This window comes from Phoenix dactylifera, unplaced genomic scaffold (assembly GCF_009389715.1).
Source record: "Phoenix dactylifera cultivar Barhee BC4 unplaced genomic scaffold, palm_55x_up_171113_PBpolish2nd_filt_p 000064F, whole genome shotgun sequence".
Taxonomy (NCBI): domain Eukaryota; kingdom Viridiplantae; phylum Streptophyta; class Magnoliopsida; order Arecales; family Arecaceae; genus Phoenix; species Phoenix dactylifera.
The window spans coordinates 81623-90392 of record NW_024067673.1 but is presented as its reverse complement, the minus strand read 5'-3'; the positions used below and the strand labels follow the sequence as shown (position 1 = coordinate 90392).

The window sequence follows — 8770 nt, the reverse complement described above, 5'->3', positions numbered from 1 at the left end:
AGATGGTAGATTGAACCATATAGATATTTTTATTATATATGTGACTGCATCGTGACTCTAGGTCAACCAAGGTCGGATCATAAGGCACCTAAGTAATCTAACTGGGATATTCAACCTCTATCTTTATGTGAAAACCAAATCATGAACCTTATGGTACGAACAAGGATACTCATACTTTTTTTTATGGATAAAGCTAACAAAAATGCAGTTAACAAATGTGAACTCCTGAGGCTTTTCTATTATCATTAAGTATACGTGTGGGGATCTAATAATAGGTCTCTGATCAATCATAGTATGCATGTGTTCCTTGCCTTAATAGTTGCACAAGCTTAATAGGAAAATACACGTGCATTTGCTCAGAAAAGAAAGTAATAGAATAAATCAAATGCAAAAACAAGTTTTTATATATATATATTTTTTTAAATCAAAATATTTTCCTCCCTCCAACTTAAACATTGCATTGTCCTCAATGTAAAAGATGCAAGAAAACTATATATGAGAGACAATAGAGAAAATAATATTGGAGAGAAGAAGAATACCTTGAGCTGTTGATTTCCAGAAAAGAAGACCTAAGAAGAAAACTAGAAATAAAAAAAAATATAATTCTAACTAATATACACATACCTTTATCGTCAAGCTCAGTCATAAGAAGGCTCCCCCAAGGAAAAGGAGTCCTCTTCATCTGCAAAATTCTCAAGAAAAGGTTTTAATCTGTGTCCATTTACCTTAAAAATTTTGCCATCCTGTGGATTCTCAATTTCAACTGCCCCGTGTGGAAAAATAGTTTTTACAATGAAAGGACCTTTTCATCTTGATCGTAACTTTCCAGAAAACAGATGTAATCGAGAGTCATAACAAAGAACTTTTTGTGTAGGTTCAAAAGATTTTCTTAGAATTGATTTATCATGCCTAATTTTCATTCGTTCTTTACAAAGTCTAGCATTGTCATACGCATCCCGACGAATTTCATTCAACTCACTAAGTTGTAATTTTCTAGCTAAACCAGCATCTGACAATTCAAAGTTTAATTTTCTAATGGCCCAATACGATTTATGCTCTATTTCAACAGGTAGATGACATGCTTTTCCATAGACTAGTCGATACGGGGACATACCTAGAATAGTTTTATAAGCAGTACGGTAAGCCCACAATGCGTCAGAAAGTTTTAAAGACCAGTCTTTGCGTGATGGATTCACCATTTTCTCTAAAATTCGTTTAATCTCCCGATTGGCTAACTCTACTTGGCCACTAGTCTGCGGGTGATAAGGAGTTGCAATTCTATGAGTGATACCGTACTTTCGTAACAGGATCTCAAAAGGTTTATTACAGAAATATTTTCCCCCATCACTAATTATAACCTTGGGCATCCCAAACCTAGAAAATATGTTTTCTTTAAGAAAGTTTAAAACTGGTTTGTGGTCATTTGTTCGACAAGGCACAGCTTCTACCCATTTGGACACATACTCAACACCAACTAAAATGTACTCATATGCAAAAGATGGTGGGAATGGGCCCATAAAATCGATGCCCCAACAATCGAAAATTTCGATAATAGTAATGGGTTGAAGAGGCATCATTTGCCTACGAGTTAGACTTCCAATACGTTGATATGAATCACATGTCCTGCAGAACTCGTGGGCATCTTTGAACATAGTAGGCCAATAGAAACCACATTGCAAGACCTTTGCAACAATTTTTTTATAGGCAAAGTGTCCACCGCAAGCATCAGTGTGGCAGAAAGAAAGTACGCTTTATATATCATGATCCGGTATGCATCGTCTAAAGATTTGATCGTTACAATATTTAAATAAATAGGGTTCGTTATAGTAATAATTCTTTACTTCGCGCAAGAAAATTTTTCTATCTGTCGACCCCCAATGTTCTGGCATCCGGCTTGTAACAAGAAAATTTACAATATCTGCATACCATGGCATACTAGAAAGTGCAAACAACTGCTCTTCAGGGAATGAGTCCTTGATGGAAAACTGTGGCACTGAATCATGAAAAACTAGCCGTGATAAATGGTCAGCAACCACATTCTCTACTCCCTTTTTATCTTTAATAGTGATATCAAATTCTTGGAGAAGAAGTATCCATCGTATTAAGCGTGGTTTGGCCTCTTTCTTATCCAGCAAATATTTTAACGCTGCATGGTCTGTAAAGATAACAATAGGAGCACCAAGGATATAAGAGCGAAATTTATCTAAGGTAAATACTACTGCAAGCAATTCCTTCTCGGTGGTGGTGTAATTCATTTGAGCATCGTTTAAAGTTTTGCTTGCATAGTCAATGACATATGGCTTATTATCCTTGCGTTGTCTAGGACGGCTCCTATCACATAGTCGCTAGCGTCGCACATAATCTCAAAAGGTAATGACCAATCAGGTGGTCGTACGATGGGTGCAGTGCTAAGTATAGACTTTAACTTTTCGAATGCCTCCTGACAGGTTTTAGTCCAATTGAATGGTGTATCAAGGGACAGGAGGTTACATAATGGTCGAGCTATGACACTAAAGTCCTTGATGAACCTCCTATAAAATCCGGCGTGTCCCAAAAATGATCGAACATCTCTAACCGTCTTGGGTGCAGGTAGCTTAGCAATTAAGTCGATCTTAGCTCTATCTACTTTCATGCCCTTCGATGAAACAATATGTCCTAGGACAATTCCCTTTGGTACCATGAAGTGGCATTTCTCCCAATTCAATATCAAATTCTTTTCTATACATCGAGCTAAGACTGCTTGTAAATGTGACAAGCAATCATCAAATGAGTCACCAAAAACGGAGAAGTCATCCATGAACACTTTCAAAAACTTCTCGTTCATGTCTTCAAAGATGCTGAGCATGCATCTTTGAAACGTTGCAGGTGCATTACACAACCCGAATGGCATTCGTCGAAAATCAAATGTGCCAAAAGGACAAGTGAAGGTAGTCTTCTCTTGATCTTCTGGTGAAATTTCAATTTGATAATATCCCGAATAGCCATCAAAAAAATAATAGAAATCATGCCCTGCAACTCTCTCCAACACTTGGTCTAGGAAGGGTAGAGGAAAGTGATCCTTTCGTGTGACCAAATTCAGCTTTCGATAGTCAACACACATGCGCCAACTCGTCGGAACACGAGTTGGAACTAGTTCACCTTGTTCATTTTCTACCACCGTCAAATCCGACTTCTTAGGAACGACTTGAGTAGGGCTTACCCACTTGCTGTCGGAAATTGGGTAAATAATACCCACGTCAAGCAACTTGAGGATTTCTGCCTTAACCACATCTCTCATCGTAGGATTCAACCTTCGTTGCATTTGCCTTGTGGTTTTGGCATTGTCCTCCAAATATATCCCGTGCGTACAGATTAAGGGGCTAATCCCCTTCAAGTCTGCAATAGACCACCCTAAGGCTCCTTTATGATTCTTTAGAACACCAACTAATTTTTTTTCCTGAGTATGATCAAGTTCAGACGAGATGAGAAAAAGTGTCATCGGGTCCAAGAAAAGCATACTTAAGTTCCTTTGGTAAGGCTTTCAATTCGAGCTTGGGTGCTTGCTCATGGGATAGTACTATTTTCACCTCTCGAGGCGACAACCTCTCAAATTCTCCTACTTTTGGTCTCCACCCATTGACCATCTTGATATCCAGATTATCCACAATAGGTGTGACTGACAAATCATCATCATCGGTTCCATTAGGACACCAATCAATTAAGCTATCATTGGATGGGTCGTTAATTGCTTTAGCTAACAAATATTCTTCTGCGATGGTTTCAACCCAATCAACCTTCTTACTCTCTTCAGGATCATTGGGTTGTCTGCACACATTAAAAATGTTCAGTTCTAAGGTCATGTTACCAAAAGAAAGCTTCTTGACGCCATTCCTCCAATTAATCAATGCATTAGAAGTTGCAAGGAATGGACGTTCTAAAATGACCGGAATCTGAGACTGTGAGTTCAAAGCCGGATGTGTGTCCAATACAATAAAATCGACAAGAAAGTATAACTTGTCTACTTGGACTAATACATCCTCGATAATCCTCCTTGGAATTTTAACTAATCTGTCAGCTAATTGCAAAGTGATGGAGGTTGGCTTCAACTCACCTAAACCAAGTTGCTCATACACAGAATATGGCAACAAATTCACACTCGCCCCTAAATCTAACAATGCTCGCTCTATCCTAAAGTCACCTATGATGCATGAGATGGTTGGACAACCTGGATCTTTAATAGCACTCACATTTTCAGTTAAAAATGCCTTCTTCTTAACATTTAATCGGCGCTTAACAGTACACAAGTCCTTCAAAAATTTGGCATATGAGGGTACTTGTTTGATTGCATTAAGAAGAGGTATGTTGATCTTTACTTGCTTAAAAAGCTCAAGAATTTCAGAATTAGGTTCGAGCTTTTGCAACGGCTTTAACCGTTGTGGAAAAGGTGGAGGAAAAGGACATTCTACTTTCTCGGTAGAAGTTGGGACCTCAATTTTTTCTTTGTCCCTTTCATCGGCTTTGGGAGCATTAGAATTAGAAGTGACCTGCGGTCTCAATGGGACGGTCTGATTAATGACTTTTCCATTACGCAAACTCATGATGCTCTTTGCATATTCTGTATGCGAACTAGAAGGAGCCGTATTATTACTGCCATGCACTTGTGGGTTAGGTTGGGGTTGAGCTGGAAGCTTACCCTTCTCTTGGGTACTTAGGACGGTAGTCAACATTGACAATTGGTTCCTTATGTCTTCAAAATTTCGAGTATTTTGAGCATTGATATTAGCTTGACCTTGTAGAAAAGTTTGTATGGAGTGCAAGGTATCCTCGATATTTGGCTTTTGAGAGGGTGGTGATGCAAAAGTAGGATGTGCAGGTGGAGGAACTGAATGGTGTGACTGTTGAGGATGATCATTTCTTCACCTAAAATTTGGATGATTCTTCCAACCAGGGTTATAGGTATTTGAGTAGGGATCATTACAAGGCTTTTGGTAGGAGTTCATAGCATTTGCTTGATCGTGCAAGACTTCTTTGAATGCCGGTTTGGTGGGACAATCTGTAGTAGTATGACCCGACATATCGCAGATACCACAACACTCGTTTCTAAGCTCTATAGTCTTGACAGGCTCAACCTTCCTAAGCTCAATTTCTTCTACCTTCCTAGTGAGGGCTGCCATTTTAGCATGAAGATCATCCTCAGTTCTGAGGTTGTAAAGGCCTCCCTATGCAGAGCTAGTAGGCTTAGGCAAAGACTTATTGTTTCTATCCCCGTTATCCCAAAGTTGGGCAGTCTCAGCGAGGGAATCCAAATACTCCCACGCCTCATCAGGGTGTTTTTCTAAAAATCTACCATTGCACATGGTCTCTACAAACTGTTTCAACTGTGGAGATAAACCTTCATAAAAGAAGCTAATGGTTCTCCAAGTTTCGAATCCGTGATGAGGGCATGAGAGAAGAAGGTCTTTAAATCTTTTCCAACATTCATAAAATGTTTCATTATCTTTTTGTTAGAAATTGCTGATATGTCTTTTCAAAAAGTTGGTCCTTTGTGTGGGGAAGAACTTCTTTAAAAATTCTCTCTGCATATCTTGTCAAGTTCTTATTGATCTAGGTCGCAAAGAGTTTAGCCATGTTTTGGCCTTATCCTTTAGAGAGAAAGAAAACAATGTCAGCTTGAGGACATCCTCGGTGACGTTTGGCACTCTAAATGTAATGCTCAATTCTTCAAAATCCTTTAAATGAAGATACGGACTCTCGGACTCTAACCCGTGGAACTTGGGCAGCAATTGAATTACCCCGGGTTTGATGTCAAAATGTTCTACATTATCAGAAAAAATTATGCATGAAGGCTGACTAGTCCTAGCCGGTTGTAGGTATTGTCTTAGGGTCATAACATGGGGTTCACGTTCTCGATCGTGGTGACTCCCCGCATCTTCATTTAAATCAGCCATCTCACAAGGTGTGAGATATTGCGAAGGAATTTCAGGGGTATGTCCTAAGGGATGATCTAAAGTTGTACGACTTAATCGACCGGTGTCGTCCTTATTCCACTTTAGCATGCAAAATATTTCCCTCTCTCTTTTTTTTTAAAAAAATAAAAATAAATATAAGTACCAACTAAAGATACCCTAAAATGATACCCTAAAACAAAAATCTATTCACAATCAAACATGCAACAAAACATTACACCTCAATTTCTAATGTTTTTCTTAAATTTCTAGACAGCTCCTAACTGGTTTGAAGATGACACCTAAGCCTCCAATCCGGTCTAATGAACCGAGTTGACCAGGTAAGCTCCCAAGTAAGTGGAGGGGTCACGATGCGTTCGCAAAGGTCTCACTTAAAACCCACTTGCCTCGAACAGATGAACTGTCTCCCTTATAGGGACAAAGCTTGCCTAGACATCAACTAAGCCACAGAGCGAAATTCGTGCAACTTTCGGTGGTCTTCGTCCTATTGAGCTCGAATGTCCTTAGGGGCTAACGTCTAGTTGATTTTAGTTAAGCTTAGGATATTTATGCACTGGGGTGATTTTTGGGCTAAGGACGAGTGATGAAATCCCGACCTTATCTTTTTAAATGGGTTCAGCCCTTAGAATATTTTATGCTGATGCCTTATACTATATGCAACAATCAAGAGTTTTTTTTTAATGTTTTATGACATGACATTAAATTTCATTGAATAGGTGATCAAGCAAATTATTTATTTTTTTTTTAATTTTTATGAGTTGAAGTTTGAAATTTGAATTCTGAAATTTGAAATTTGAAATTTTAGGTTTTTCCACTTTTTTTTTCAATTTTCAATTAGCAACAAGGGTTAATGAGATATAATAACAATAAAATTCTGATTCAAAAAAAAATTAAATGCAGAAAATTTAAAACAGAAAGCAGCAAGATTTCGTATTAATCTAATGGTCTTAAAAGTCTCAGAATGTCAATCAGACCGTTCAGATTATTGAACAAGCGTCTTGCACTAGCTGACCAAATTTGAGTCAAATCAGACGGCTCCTTTCTATGATATCAGAGTTTGATGCAAACTATGCAGGGAATTAAAAATAGTAGTAAAGATTTAATTTTTTTTTTAAAAAAAAATACTAACTACTAAGGTAAAAATTAAATCTAAAATTATACTAATAACTCAGCCGTTCCCCGGCAACGGCGCCAAAAACTTGATGCTTTCGAAAATAAAACTGCTCTCCCAAGTGCAGGAGAATCGCACAAGCAGTAAAACTCGGGAGTCTGAGGTCGAATCCTCAGGGAACGGTATATGTATTATTAGTGTAACTTCAGATGTAGTTTTTGGTTGATTTTTTTTTTTGAAATTAAAAGCAGCGAATAATAGGTGAATTAAACAAAGTTCAATAAGATAGAGATGGTTAGGGATCTGGAATCCTCCTTGATAATATTACTCTCAACAAATAAACTCGGTGATTCTCGATCAAGGATCAATTAAATAAAATAGTTCTAATCATGAAATATATCGTTTGAATATATGAACTCAATGTTTAAGCATTCATCGTGTCAATTATGTCTATAACAAATCAAATATCAGAGCAACCCATGCATCAATAAATATAAAACATGATGAATCTATCTAATAAATAAATAAGAGAGAATCGGAACATATAAAAAGATATAACTCAATTAAAACCAAGGTTCAGAGTTTACTTCAAGAGAGTAACAAGTCAAGGATCCTCCCATCATCCTAAACCAAAGGATTTAGCAAGCCATTACAAACACCAACATCTCTCCCTTTCTCACTCTTTCTTTTTTCTTTTTCTTTTCGGAAACAGGGCATCCCCTGTTTCCCTTTCTCTTTTTTTTTTGTTTGAAACCACTGCCGCCCCCCAACGCCTCTCTTCTTCCCCCCTCTTATAACAATCTTCACCGCCTCCCATTCGAGGTGATCATGAGCGTTGCGTTGCTTGATCCGGAAGCTGGGATTACGGGGAAAGAAGATGATGTGGGGTGCTGCTCGCTGGTTTCGCAGGAGAATCAAGAGGAAGAGGATGCGGTGCTTTGGGTGTTTTGGGATGCAGACTGATGCAGAAGGATGGGCTTCGGATGTTTCTGGTGCATTCCATGTGGATGGTCGCCAAGTGTCGCTCTAATATGGTCAGGCCTGGCTGCGGCCCATAATTGTGAGTTTGATAAATGATGGGTTCGACTAGGATATGGCGAGATTGGGTGCGCACAGCTTGGGTTAAGCATCTTCCTGAACCAAACCTGTACCAAATATGCATTTTATCTTTGATTTACGATAAGACTATGCGAAACACAAAATACAATTTAACTCGACGATATTATCATCATCTGTTAACAATAAGACTAATTTAAGTGGTATGTAGATCACACTTTTGTGCTCTCATCAGCTAGCTAGTACTAGTGGACCATGAGCTCACATGTCCTGCCTCACATGTCCTGCCAAATAAAGGAACTATGTCGAGTCACCTGAAAATGCGATGCTATAGAGCAGGTCTCATACATTGCCTTCATCATGAAGGACAACATGCCTTCTAATTCGAGCAAAAACCTCACCACATGTCTGGCTGGAAGAGCCTCTCTCTTCATTTGAAGCGACTGGATGCCCGGACGCCCACCGTGCGTCGGCTGGCATTCGACATCCCTAAAAACAAGATGCACTCCAGCCCCAACCTCCTGCCTACCCCAAAGGAAGGTTCTAAACATTTGCTCTAGTCTCATCAGTGGGGCCTTAGACAAGAGGGTGTTGGTTAGCATGTAGACCAGCATCGAACATAAGACTGCTTTCAGCAAAGTCACTCCATCCATCATTG

The 8770-nt window shown here is 38.8% G+C and overlaps 1 non-coding gene across 1 annotated transcript; it reads left to right on the top strand.

The window, feature by feature from the left end:
* The first annotated feature begins 5406 nt into the window (after positions 1–5406).
* On the top strand, positions 5407–5515 carry LOC120104669. The gene has a single exon (XR_005507037.1). It is a non-coding gene; the product is annotated as a small nucleolar RNA R71 (small nucleolar RNA).
* Positions 5516–8770: the final 3255 nt, after the last annotated feature.